Raw genomic sequence first — 14,545 nt, forward strand, 5'->3', positions numbered from 1 at the left:
ACTGGAGTTGGATGGACAGGCTTCACTGATGGGTGGGGGGAGTGCCTCCTGTGCCTGCCCTTTCTGGGGGCCTCTGCCCCACCACACAGTGGCACCCCCAGCTCACAGGCTCACGGGTGGCCCTTCCTGGGAACATCCTCAGGGACGTAGTGCACTCAGTTCAGCTTCTCCCCACTGCTGATGGAGAACAGTCTGGGAGAACATTCCCCATGGGTGGGTCTAGGGGAGAGGATGGGGAGTCAGAAAATCTGGTGCCAGCTCTGGCTCTGCTGCCAATTTGCTAAACGACTCAGGCCAGTCACCTAACCTTGCTGCGTCTCAGCCTCCGTGTCTGCAAAATGAAAGTCAGTGAGCTGTACTCCTCAGTCACTGATGGTGTTCCGAGGCCCACAGACTCAGCGTGTCACTGCGTTTCCTGGAGAATCTGCTTCTGACCCGGGTAACTGTGGGCCGAGGGGTTGAAAGAGATCGTTGAACACAGAGCTCTAGACCAGCAGTCATGCAGTGTTGAGTGAAAACTAGCTCCCACAGGCTGGCCCTCTCTGCTTAAACGCCATATTCCCGGACCTGGGTAAGAGACACGGGGATGGAAAGGGAGAGTAGATAAGAGACAAGCCAGGGAGGAGCGATGGGACTTGGCCATTGGATGGACATGAGAAATGCAGACGAGCAAGGACTCCAAGATGGCGTGAAAGGCTGGGCAGCACGACAGTCTGCCACGCTACTCGGCGCACTGTGTGCATCGCCTTTTGGATTTCTCTGGACGTAAAGCCAAAGCCTGTGACTGCAGAGTCTGCACCTTCCCAAGCTGGTGAAGAACTTCCTGGAATGTCTGTCCCCCAGTGTCCCTCCTATGAAATGGTGCCAACACAGCTCTGTGACCTCGCCCAAGGGCTGGTTGTGGCGACGACAGTCTACCGCATGAGCTGTGGGAGGCCGTGAAGGGACGCAGGCTGAGTCCCCTCACCCAGGATCACTGGACCACCCCTCGCAGACGAACTCTCCGTCCTGCATCCATTCCACGTCCTCCCCAGGCGCCTCCTGCGACGCCTTCCTCCTCCCATAACCAGCACCCCGATGCCGTCCTCTTCTCCCACCTGAGTTCTCTCCCTTCAAAGCCACAGAAACGGAAGGCACGCAGAGAGGTCAGGAGAGGGGACCGAGAGGTGTTTACACACCTGGAGGGCAAGGACTGAGCCTTTTCCTTCCTCTCTTGTTCTCAAACTTCTCTGCACGTACTGGGAATTTTGGCTGTTGAAGCATGAAATATTGACTTGTTTATGCTCTTGGCACCTTATTTGGGTGAATGTGCCTTTTCAAAATCAAGATGTTCTGGGTTTTTTCTAAAAAAATATAAAAATATCCCAAAACAGAAAGGAGGACTGAGGGTAACCATATAAAAACACTTTAAGCTGAGAGAAATAACCCAGTCCCACCAAGTCCCAAAGAGAACCTTGGTTTCCATGGGCGATTCACAGCGGACAGGGCTGCTAGCAGTGGGTGGGATGGGGCGCCTGCTCTCAGTTCAAATAAGCAAATATCCTTCCCAGATCCAGCCACCTTGCCCCACATGTTGTGGCTCCAATTTGCTTCCTGTTTTCGGCCCTCCCAGAAATACATCTCACAGACTTTTTTTATTTTCATCTCCTCACCTTGAAAAGCACAGATTTGCAAGTGTGAGTATCTTAGCAGACAGACAAATCCAGCAGGCATTCAAGACATTCAGGCGAGAAGAAATGCATCTCATCGGAAAATTTCCATTGCCAGCACTTTTCAAAAAAAATATTCCCAAGATAAATGGGTTTTTACTTGGAGGACTAAGGGCTCTGTGATTTTTCAAATCTTTTGCTGCTTCCACGAAGCCAAGAACATTGGTCACGCACTTGGCCAGCTGATCCGACCTCCAAAATCTTCTGCCCTTAATGAAAAGGCCTGAATTTTTCCTCCCCTTTGATAAATGTGTCTTTTCCCCTTCCCGGCAGTATTCAGCACGTGGGGTGGGCAGGCATGGTGCCCGGTTTATGCAAATGGGCAGAAACACCTGGTTTACCAAGACTCTTCCCACTGCCTCCAAGAACCCTGCTCGGGACGACCCCGGAAGGGGGAAGCCGATGACCCAGGGACACGGTATCTAGGGGACTCAGAGAGCAAGTACATGCTGATGTGGATTTTCATGTTTATACATGTAGGTGGGACTGAGTGTGGACGGCGGGGGGGAGGGGCCGTTAAAAGACCAAAATCTTAAGAGACTGCTTGACGATGTTATAAAAGTGAACTTCGGTGCAAAACTTTCCCCAGAAAAAAAAATTCCCCAGCTCTATAGCTGCCTCTCTCTGCCTTCCAGAAGCTGGAAGAGGGTGGCAAGGATTTGGATGGTGGCCCAGAGGTGGAATTTGCAGCTCTCTGTCCCAAGGAAAGAATTGCAGCCCCTCAGGCTGGTACGGCAGGTGCTGTGAAATCGGCTGACGGGTCAACTTCAAGGTGATCTGCATGCTGGGGCTCCTCTCTGTGCAGCTGATCTCCCATCACACCTCTGGTGCCTGGTAAAGGCAAATAATTATGACTAAGTGTATAAAGTGGGAGGGTCTTGGCACATCTGTAATTATTACCTGGCAAGTCTCTGCGGAACCAGGGAGTTTCCCAGAGGGCCAGTGGGGCCATGTCTGCAGAGGGTAAGTCAGGGTGGGTCCTTCCAGGCAGCATCTGGCTGGAGGAGCCAGAATTCAAACTTCCGGACCTGGATGCTTGTTTTGTGGCATGGCTAGAGGACTCAGAGTCAAAGTTGCCAGGTTCCTTGGCTGTGAGAAACCTGGTTGAGATGCTCACAGACCTCCATTAAGTGTCTCAAAGTAAACTGAGCATAATTCCCTTCCAGCAGTGCTGTCCCACAGAAATATAATGTGAGCCCCGGGTGTCATTGTTAATTTCCAGCAGCCTTGTTTAAGACGAAGAAATAGGGAAAGATTAGTTGTAATAATCTAACTCAGATGGCCAAAAATATTATCATTTCATCATTAAATATAAAAAGTTTCATATAAATATAAAAATGATTCATGAGATCTTTTTTAAAAATTTTCATTCTTTACCAAAGTGTAGTCGGTTTACAATGTTAGTTCCAGGTGTAAGGGCAAAGCGATTCATTTATATGTATACATACATATACTTTTTTTCAGATTCTTTTCCATTACATTTCATGATCTTTTTTTAAAAAAAGAAAAGCTTTATGAAGATATAATTCATATCCTATACAATTTACCATTTTAAAGTATACAATTCCATGGATTTTCGTACAGTAACAGAGTTGGGTAACCATCGCCACCATCAATTTTGGAACATTTGCATCATCCCCCAAAAAAATTCCATACCCATTACTAGTCATTCCTAGTGAGTGGGTGTTTTTTTTTTTGGTTTTTTTGGGTTTTTGGTTTGTTTGTTTCTTCACATTAAAGCATTCATAGCACAAGTGAATGTGGACCAGTCCCATTCAAGCTCCCACGTGCTGTAAAGACGACACAGACTCGGGTTTCCACTTCACAACATCCTGGCTTCCCAGAAATGTGTCACAGAGAGTAAATGAAATTGTGATCCATGACTTTTACTTGACCTAAAATGCTCACACTCTTAATAAAATGAGAATGCCTAAAAATGTCTTTTGAATAGTCCCAAACAGGTCCGAAGGCCAGATTTGGCTCGTTCCTTCAAGGGCCAATAGCTGCAACCAAAGCACTGTGACTTCGGTGAGTCTGTTTTTGCCCCTCACAATGGAAAAATAAATAAAACTGGATTCCAGTGGCTCCACTCTTTCGGGCTGCTCACCAGCCTTTGGTTGAGTGCACACACGTGTTCGTGGGCTGTGTGCCAGGGAAGCTGGGTACAAAGACTGCCCTGGAGGAGAGTGACTGCCTAGTGACAGTCGAGCAGGCCAAGGATGCAGGTGGCATGAGCTGGGGCAGTGATGGCTCTGCAGCCGGGGGCCACCCCATCCAGAGGCTGCCTGGATGAAACGCTCTAAGCGTGCATCCTGGACGATGGCTGGAAATTCTGCAGGGAAGCCGGCAGGAAGGCAGGAAGGCAGGAAGGGGAGGGACAGGAAGGAAGTAGCAGGTACAGAGCCTCCATCCGCCTGGCTGTTAGGGAAATGCAGAATATTAGGATGGAAGGAACCACCCTCGGTGGACGGTCTAGAGCCGTATGGTCCAGCTGCGATGCAGTGCAAAGCTTACATGTGGTTTTTTTTAGTAGTCATTTTCAAAGACGTGAAAAGAAACAGATAAAATTAATTTTAATAACACATTTTTATTTAACCCACTTTTCCCAAAATCCTTTCAAAACGTGATACCTTCCATTCTTTTTTTTAACCTAAGTCCTCAAAATGCAGCTTGTGACTTCCACTCACAGCACATCGCAATTTGGAGCAGCTCCGCTTCCACTGCTCCGTAGTCACGCCCGGCGGGTGGCTGCCATATATGGCTGCACAAATCTAGCTGTGGGTGTGTGTATAGGAGTCATAACTTCTCAGATTCTTGAGTCCAAAAGGGAAATCAGACCAGCTTAAACAGAGAGGGCTGAGGATGAAGAGGGAGGCAGAGTCCTCCAGCGCCTTTTGGGGGGCCAGCACCCCTCGCTGGGTGCTATAATCAGTGTGTGAACAAGAGGCAGCAGCTCCTTTCGGGCGTCCCCAGGGGGGTCTGCCCAAACAGCGTAGAGATATAGAGCCGGGCACGGGGCACTGAAGAAGGCTGGCTGAATTTTGCCAAGTGTCTGGACCCCGGATCACAAGGGTGACCCAGAACACTGGCGAGTGCACCTGTGGTGGGGGTGCTTGGCGCTGAGCCAGCGCAAAGGTCACCCCAGGTCACGGGCGGAGGCTGCCTAATGTGGAAGTGTTTGGATCCGGAGCGGGGCCGGCGGGGCCGGCGCTGAGGGCAGCCAGGTGGCCAGCAGGGAGGAGGAGGCGGCCAGGCGGCGAGGCCAGGAGTGCAGCCGCTGACAGTAAGCAGGCGCGCTGAGGACCACGTGGACCGCAGCGCCGGGCTCGCCAAGACCCCGACTGCGCCTTTCCTAATAAGTCTGGCAGCGCCTCTGTCCTCTCTCCTAGGTCTTATTTAAGAAGAAGGGGTGGGGTGCTGCAGGGGAGAAAGAGCAAGCCAAACGCAGCGAGGGTTTGGAAGGCAGGCCTCCTCCGCCTGGGCCTCTCCTCTCCAACAGATCGGCTTTGTGAATGAATGGAGAGGGCGCTCTCTCCAAGACGGCTCCCCACCCTTTGGGCACCCATCACACTCCAGATGTTGGGCTGGTCTCAGCTGCTTCAGCCCCTCTCCCTGGGGGGAAGCGGAGCGCCCCCGAGCTTCCCTCCCCCATTCCCCTCCCCCTGCGCCCCTGCCTCCCCCTCCCTGGAAGGGCACCACCCACCTAACTTCAGAGGGCAGTCCACCCTCCCAGCATCTGGGTCTGGCTGAGGGATCTGCGCGCTGCCTGGCTGCCTCTCGGCCCCACACAATCCCCGCGGGCAGGATTACAACACGTGTGTGTTTGGGTCAGGAGCACTTTTGAACCATGGCTCCAAGAAAGAACAGCTTGTACGGCGGCTCTGAGTCTCCCAGCAACAAAGAATGTACAACAAAGAACGATTAGCCCTCGCTGGCAAAACAATTTTTTTAAAACAGTGCGGCATGGTCTCTTTATAGGGTCCTGGAGCAAGAGCAGCTGGATGGAGCGGCGCCCTCCCTGCCTGGACACCCAGCACCCAGGCACTCCCGCTCGGGGCTTCGTGACCTTGGCTTACTAACAATCCCTGTAACGTGATTACCGTGGGGCGGGGGGCGCTTCCACGGCCAGGTGTGGTTGAAGGTCAGCTGCTAGGGGACTGGGGCTCTCCTGCCGTTGGGAGCAGGTTATAAAGAATAACTTTCCTGCCCGAGGGTTTGTAGATGATTAACCTGTGTCTGTCTGTTAACTGGAGAGTTAATAGTTATTCAAAGCCCTCTTTGATAATGAGGGCGGAGGGGAGAAAATGAATATGTTAACCATTAATCGAGGGAAATGCCATAAAAGTTAGGATGGAAAACACTGCAGCTTGGGAGAGGAATTCACAGGCCAGCCCGGTGGGGACCGAGGAGGGGAGAGAGCAGAGTGAGGCCATAAAGTTCATGCATACTTAGAGCAGGGTTGGCTTTTTGGGTTTTTTAAATCCTTTTCCTTGTTACGTTGCTCAGAGGAAACAGAATAGGGATAACAAAATAACAAACATGGGAACATTATAAATAAAGCTGGTTTTATTAGCTTTCTTGCTCCAGCCTCCCACAGCTGCGACTGTCCCCTGTATGACTCCTTCTCTGGGCCTCTTTGGGGAGAAAGAGAGGAGTCCAGGCAGTTCCTGCTTAAGAAAGCCAGGGTGTCCAGGAAGCTGGCGCCGAGAGGTGTGTGTGCAGCCACACTGGCCTCTCCCCGGGGCCACCCTGGCCAGCGCCTCGGTTGCTGACCCGAGACAGCCTGCTGGGCCCCACTGCGGCCTCACCCGGGGAGGGGCTGCCTGTTGGCTGCCCTGGGCCTTAGCCTTGGTTTCCTGCAGCCGGGTTGTGACACCAGGTCCCCTGGGTGTCCTCACAGCGGGGCCAGCCCAGGAAACAGGAAGACACCGGGCGCAAAACTCTTGCTTTACACAGACAGCTCCCAGATACCCCACCACCCCTCAGAAAATTTGAGTGTCAGCCCCAAGCCCGTGTGTTTTTTAAAAGCTAGTTTTAATGTGCATCCAGGGTTGAATTGCCCTTGAGAGGCTAAAGGAGCTGAGGCCACCCAGGAGGCTGGGCTGGGAAGGGGGACCTTGGGTGCAGGACTCACTGGGTAAGGTGACGTATGACTTGGTGGTCCAGGAGCATGATGGCAAAGAGAAGGGTGTGTGACAAATGTGGACAGTCAAGAGGTCTGAGCAGCACTGCAGTGATGCTGTGGGGACCACAATGGAGGGACCCCCACCCTCCTCCCCTCTGGAGACACTTAGAAAGACATGGGTGATGCTATGGGTGCCTTCGGATCCGCCGCCCCCCCCCCCCGCCCTGTCCATCTGGATCCTGGAGGGACACAGACCAGGGAGACTGACTTCAGGAAGGCATGCCCAAGAGCACGTGACAGAGGACATTCGTATGATAACTCATCCACCTGTGCGGGCAGAGAGGGAGACAGCTCCTCTCCCAGCTGTGTTCTCAACCTGCTCAGTGAATGAGAGCCTCAAATCCTCCATCTGTTAAATGGAATAATAATTCTGCTTGCTGCACTATGAATAGAAAATTTTCCCCAAGTGCTTTGGGCTCACCTTTAAAGGAATTACCTAAACCTTAGCACACTCACTGCTGGGTTTTCTTGGCCACTGACCAATATAAATGGATAATAATAAATTCGTCTATCTATCTTTGTTGAGAGATTAAAAGAGAGAGAGAATCCCACAGGACCTTGGTTCTAAAGTCCTCTGCTCTAGAAAATCTCTTCTGGGGAAAGGGTCTGAGGATTCACCCAGGGCTGACAGATGGCAAGAGATGTCTCTAGAATATTTTGGTTTTAAAAACCCCCTTCCCCGAACCATCTAGACTACTGCATTCTGCACAGAGGATGAGAACAGAGTTGAGTTATTACTTGGCTTTGGGACCCTGTACAAACATGGGGTGGATCCCAGGTGCATTTACTCACTCACTTATTCCTTTATTCCATAGCACCGTACAGAGCATTTCTCACAGGCTCCCTGCGAAGCGTCCAGCCACCAACCCCAGGTGGTTTGCCACTGTCTGACCCCAGACCAGCTCTCCCTGTCTGGGCTGCCCTCGGAGTCCGGTGGCCTGCCTTGCACACTGACCCCCGCTCACATCTCTCACTTCCTCTGGTGCCTGGGATGAGGGGGCTGCCAGGCAAACGGAAGTTTTTTTTCTGGTCTGTGTGTGTGTGTGTGTGTGTGTGTGTGTGTGTGTATGACACCCAAAGACCAAAAGCGAGAGAAAGAACAGAGGCTCCAGCAGTCACTCCAGTACCCTAAAATGGGACCCTTCCTGGGGGTGATGTTGACAGTGCTCCCGTCCAGGTAAAACATCTCCCTAAGGAGTCTGTAAGTTTCTCAGGCAGAAGGACCTGAATTCCCTATCCTGCAGGGCTGTTTACACTACAGGGTTCTGTTGAATGGCAACTGAATAAATGATTGACTCAGGGCATCTGAGACACAGACCATTCACTCTGAGCTCCTGGTGACGTGGACAGATGCTGAAAGAGGCAGCCCTTGTCCTGCATAACGCAGGGCTGCTGTCTCCCACCTGGACTGAAGGTAGCAGGCGCCGAGTCAGAACAGCAGCGAAGACGCCGCCCCTGGAGCTTCAACGCCTATAAATTAACCCGAAGCGTTGGCTCATGGGACTGGGCCGCCACTTGCCACGGTTTGTAAAGCCAGATCCAGGAAGAACCAGACTGGAGGTGCCCTCTTGTTCCTGCTTAGGGGCTTAAAAGGCCCCGGGGCCAGCAGGGCATTCTCTCCCTTTCCTGCATCTTCCGTGGCCAGCGGGAAACCAGCGCTCCCTGGGATTCACCTGAGCAGAGCCAACCTGTCTGTTCACCTTAAGGAAGAGCGTTTTACAACCAGCTCCGTCCAACCGTAGAGTGGGCTGCCTCCCACCACAGGGAGGGTGGGCCCCCTGTCTGCCAGCAAAGCCCACACCACCACCTGCCTGCGATGCCGTGAATGGGCTCCCCCCACCCCGCCGGGTGAGCATTTGCACCTGCCAACCGGCCTCTAGGGTCTCTTCCAAACTGAAGGTCCTTTGGTCCTGCGGGTTCAGGTCACGGGGCTCTGGAAGGAATAGCCGTGAGACCCAGACTCTGACCCGCAAGAAAGAGCAATGGTTGAGAAACGCAGCTGAGGCGGTGCTGGAACCACCCTAACTGGCGACCCAACGCGTGCCCGCTCGTCCACTCCGCGGGCGTGGAGGCTGGTCACGGGGAGGGCTGAGCCAGCTCGCCCCCGCAGGTCTCCGTGACACTGAGTAGCGGGGCTGCCCTCCGGCCGGACTTCTGTTCTGCCCGTCGCCGCCTGCCTCCCCGCCGAGCACCTTCCGCATTATCTGAAATGTGCCTTCGGTCCACCATGTGTGTGAAAGGCGCTCACATAAAAGTGATTTTATGGCTCTGGCTTGGGTTTGTCAGCCAAGCAAACAGAAAGATCTCAGGAATAAAAGGGGCAATAAAATAATTACACGATGCTTTGAACTCATACTAAATGCCATCTGTATTTCAAAGTCCTCAATGGGTTTTACAAACAAGTTCAGAACTGTCTTCCTAGCCCCCTAGTATCGGTGGGGAAACTGAGTCACAGTGCCAGGAGAGCTGGAGAGCACATAGGGTTAGTTCGGTGGGAGCACACACCCCCTCCCTGACCACATCTTTGCTCTGAGCGTAAATGTACAGACTCGGATCCACAGGGATGAATTCTACCCACTCAGCACGGCTGAGCTCCAGCGGTGGCTCGTGGCCTCTGGAGCTGATAATGGTAATAAGGGTGTAGAGCAGTCTTCATGCTGACTGTACATCAGGCAGCACTGCCCCTGCGTCTCACTGCAGTCTGGTGAGCTTGGTATTGTCACCCTCCTGTGCGCATGGGGACAACAAAGTGTAAGGAGGCAAATGCATTTGAATGGACTCCCCCCCACCTTGGAGGACGAGATGCCAGGATCTGATCCCAGAACCTGCCCGTGAGCAATGAGGGATGCTGACTTCTGAGGAAAAGGACCCAGGCCCCCAGGTTTTAGTTCATCCCTCCGGTCCTCATTCCAGGGACAGAATCCAACAGGTTTCCCTTAGAGGTTAAGGAAACCGTTTAGGAGATAAACAGCTAATGAAGAAAACCAGGAGGCGAGCCAGAGCAGCATTGCTAAAGTCGTAAATATAAAGAGCTCCAAAACATTACAGGAGATTGTTAAGATGATGGAGGATATTCTCAAGCACTCATTGTTCTTGTTATCGTGCTATATAAAATTTGAAAACTGTCCCATGGAATGTATTTCAATTGTCTACGATGGGAAGAACTTCGGAGTCCAAAATGGGACCCCGCTGGCTGAAGCACCCCCGACCCTGGCTGCCGCGGCACCTAGCTGCTCCTCCCCGGGGGCGCATACAGCCCCTCCCGGCTCACAGTGGGACTCTGGCTAGCTGCCCACCCACCCACCTCCCCTTCCTCCTGGGCAGGCGGGGCTCCGCTTCCCAGACTCCCTTGCAGCTAAGTAAAGCCAGGTAACTGGGTTCTGGCCAGTGGAATGGATTCCGGCCAGTGTGACTTCTGACCAATGGGCATTTCTCAGCTGTCTTTCACTAATGTCAGTCTCCTGGATGTGAGCACCTGGGTGGCGGGTCTCGGATGCCCGTACTGAGGATGCCTGAGGTTCCACCAGCCTGGAATCTAAAGGGCTGGGTGGAACAGAACCCCTTTTCCACGACCTGCCGCTTTTCAGACACAATTGATTTGCTGTTTAGAGCCATCCTAACGAACAGGTCCACCAGGCACAAGCAAATTCAATTCACGGCAAAAGCTGGTCATGTGGATAGCTTTAAAAAAAAACTCAGAACAGTTTCGGGGACAGTTATAATATGTTCTCAAATGTCATACAATGTTAAAATAGCTAGCATTTCCTTAACTAATAGAGCAATTTAGAGATAAGAATCCATCGTCTCCAGGCTGAAAGTGAGAAATTCTGTAACCATCACCCCCCAACAGTGGAAAGAAACCCAAGGCACAGAAATATCCCATTATTTCCCTTCTTTGTTGAGTTAGTGGCCTGTGACAAAACGCAACTCCTTCAGTTCCCTTCCTGGACACTCTAGGTTGAGGATGACAAATTGGCTCTGTCCTGAAGCCACCTCCACGACCTGCAGTGAGAAGGATTCTGGGGCCAAGTCGGGAAAGTGTATGGTGGTCAACAGACGTTCTCGGCCAAGTGCGGAGAGAGGCTGTGTGTGCCCCCCTGTCCCCAGGCAGATTCCTTCAGAATCACTCAGGATGCCTGTTTGCAGTTCAATCTCCAAGCCCCAACCCTCACCTTCCTAAAATTTACTGAATTAAAATCTCAGGGTGTGGGCCCTGGAAAGCTCTATTTTTATCATGTTTCCATGGAATTGCGATAAAGAGCTTTGGAAGTCACCCACGAGAATGCAGGCTCCTACACAAGGCACTGTAGCACAGGAGAAAAAGTTCCAGGCAATCTTCACCCCGTGGAGCTGGGTGACCCCGGCTGAGTCACTTAACCTCTCTGTGCCTCAGTTACCTCATATTTAAATTAGGGATAATAATAGCCCCTTCACCCTAGGAATATTAGGAAGATTAAATGAGATTTTACATAATAAACACTCAACAAATATTAGCTTTTATTGTATGATCTTCTTCTAAGCGTCTAGAAGACGTTATTTTGCCCACTGGTGTTGACACAAGTAAAAACACTGTTTTCTGAGATTTCCAGATGCCCTGGGCAGCACAACTTTCCCCAAACAGTGTGAAAGATGGAAGCACTCAGGGCTCCAGGCAGCATGCTCTTTGCTCCCACTCACTGCTGCCTCAGTTCCACATCCGAGCTGGGTAAGGACCTTGGATAGGGAGTAGCGTGTTGAGAGGAGCCTAGAGGAGAAGGGTGCATGTGGATGCTGACTTGGTCGTGACGGGGAGGGTCTGAGTGCCCGGGTCAGTAATGCCAGTGACCATGCTGGTCATGGCCATGGCAGGAAGACCAGTCACAGTGGCACATGATGGCGGCATGGTGGCGTGCCGGCGGACAGTGTGACATGGGTGTCAGAGGACCACAGGCTAGGTCTCCCTCAAGCAAGAACTCCTCGCCTTAAGAGCTCGTCTGGATCGTGGCAGACTTACTGTCTCTGCTTTATCGAGAGTCACACCCCAGCTCTTGGAAGCCATCTTTGAATAATATGATGATGGAGAAAGGAAAAGGAAAACTGCCCTCCTTGTGCCCCTCAAGACACAATCAGACCGAACTCTTGGTTCTAGTTAACTTCATCAGGGACGGAACCAGCTGAAGGAGAACTGGCAACTCCCAAATCAATGCAGAGGTTTCCAGGAAGGAGCAGGAAGCAAACCACAGCAGGCTGTCAGCTGGTGGTCCAAGTCAGACACGACCGCAATTTGATGGCAGCGGTGGCTCCTCCAGACCCCGAGCACCCTGCTGGTACCAGGGCACCCCTGCTCACAGTGGCTGGAGGCTGAGACGTCCACCCACCCCCTGGCGAAGTCTGCAGACCCCCAGGGCGTCTCCTCAACCCACACTCAGAGTCCTGGGGGTGCTTCCCACTGGCCAGGCTTGGGTCCTGTGGCCGTACCCTCCTGCCAGGGGTCCGGGAGAGCAAGGAGCCAGCATTTTCTGTTTCCTGGCTGGTGATGGAGCCCAAATAGAAGCGGGTTCCAAGGCAGGGCAGCCAAAAACCAGGGAACGTTTACTGCACCCAGCTAATCCTGGCTCTTTGCCGCCATGAACACATGGAAAAGCAGAAAACCGACGTCTAACTGTTGGGCTTCTGTGTCCCTGGGCCCTTATAAGCAGGATGAGAGCGTAGAGGAGACCAGGCTGCCAGGGAGGAAAGGACATGGTGGTTGTCCGGTACGTGATCGCCTTTTCAGCGATGTGTCTAGAGCCCAGGGGACCCCAGCCAATCCCAGGCTTGAGTACAAAGCTGCTGACTGGGAAGCCAGTGTGCCCGCGGGACCCCGGGTGGTCGGGAGCCCAGGTGTGCCCAGCCCCACCGCCCCGTGGAACCGCTCCCCAAATGAGGAGTCAGGAAGTCTGAGCTCTGGCCCCGCCCTGCCTTTAGCTCCTGGCACAGCTTTGAGCAGGCCTTTCAACTCCTGTGACTCAGTTTACTCAACTGCCAAATGGAGATAATCACATGGAGCTCAAAGGGCTTTGGAAATACTCTAATGAGTGTTTATAAAGCACTCTGCAGGAGTTTATAGTTACTTGAGTTGGGAAAGGAATTACAAATTATTCTGGAGTAAACAGTATTTACGATCTGGATTTTCACCAGTCAACAGGTTTTGCTGGATGTTGACAAGAACCATTGTAACAGGACACCCCGAGGTTCCATCAGTGCAAACTGGTTTCATGAGAAGCACCTCTCCTCCCTGAAAAGCGTATTGCATGCTTCAGGGGGTCACTTGTGCATCTAACGTCCATTTCGTGACTAATGAGCCAACGGAACAACTGAAGTCAGAAATAGAAGCCTGACACTCAGCTTTCTTCCTTTCTTCCTTTCTTTCTTCTTTTCTTTCTTTCTTTCAGGGCTTGGGAATGAAGAGAATAGGGATGTTTCAAAAGCCAGATAAACCTGATTTCTCTCCAACTACATTGTCCAAGGCACACACTTCTGCTGGAACTTGCACTGCCGATGACGTTAAAGATAATCATTCACGAAGAAATACACACGAATTTCCTTTGGAAAGTTGGAATGAAAAAGGAGAGTACTTGTGTGTAGGGAGGGAAAGAATGAAACGGGGTGAGTCCCTGCGCCAAGCTCTGGGCTTCCACTCGCCCTGTTCCCCTGCCACTTGCACAACCCTATGGGTGCAGATGTTCTAAGCGAGGTCAGCTGCCCGCTAGCGAAGTCACCCACGGCCAGGGCACAGCCGATCATGCTCATGCCAGCTGTACCCATCTCTGATTCTGTGTTGTCATTGCCACTGCTACACCACCATCCACTTGTACAAGGGCTGTACAAGTATCCCAAACGCTTTTCTGTTTTGGTACCCAACAATCAGCACCCTCAGCCACCAGCTGAAGGATGCAGGCAGGATGTGGAGGATGAGTGAGACAGGGAGTTTTGGGGGCAGAAGTTGGGGCTCTCTGGTTTTTCTTGGGTTGGCAGGAGGAGAAGGGGGTGGGGCAGCAGGAAAAGAGGGATTCTTCCAACTGTATTGCCCTTTGTTTTAAAGACCAGCCTGATTCTGCAGAATCATTTAACGTGAGCCATGAAACCTCAGCACCTGAGGTTTTCTCCCCCCGAATCATTGCCTGGAGGAGGGGCTGGGCTTCCTACCTCCGACCCACAGTTAGAAGGAAGAAGATGGAAAAATGGAACTTGGCATCTCAGAAGACAGTGTCCCTGTCCACAAAGCCACAAAGCGTTTGCCTCGAAGAGAGAGAGCACACGCACAGAATGAGTCGGGTCCAGAGCATTTCCCACACACCCCCCGCCTGGCCCTCACGACCCCCACGGTCTGACGGCCAGTCTCCATTCCCATCACAGACTGTCCCTGCCAACTCACTCAGTGCACTTCCGCTGGAATCCCCACCCTGTGCTACGTGTGATGTTTATCAAAGGATGTGAAGGACTCATCCCTGGCCTCAAGGAGTTTATCGTCCAGAGGGGAAGCAGAAAAAAAACATGATATTCATTCCAGAAAAGTGCTTTAGAGGAGACATGAGTGAAAGTGCCCTGGAAGAACATTCCATCCTGCTCAATTCAAGCAGACACCTCGCCGTGCAAAAAAAAAGCCTTATGTTTGCAGCTCCAGGCGTGG

The sequence above is a fragment of the Vicugna pacos genome, chromosome 11 (genome assembly GCF_048564905.1).
Source record: "Vicugna pacos chromosome 11, VicPac4, whole genome shotgun sequence".
In the NCBI taxonomy this organism is placed as follows: domain Eukaryota; kingdom Metazoa; phylum Chordata; class Mammalia; order Artiodactyla; family Camelidae; genus Vicugna; species Vicugna pacos.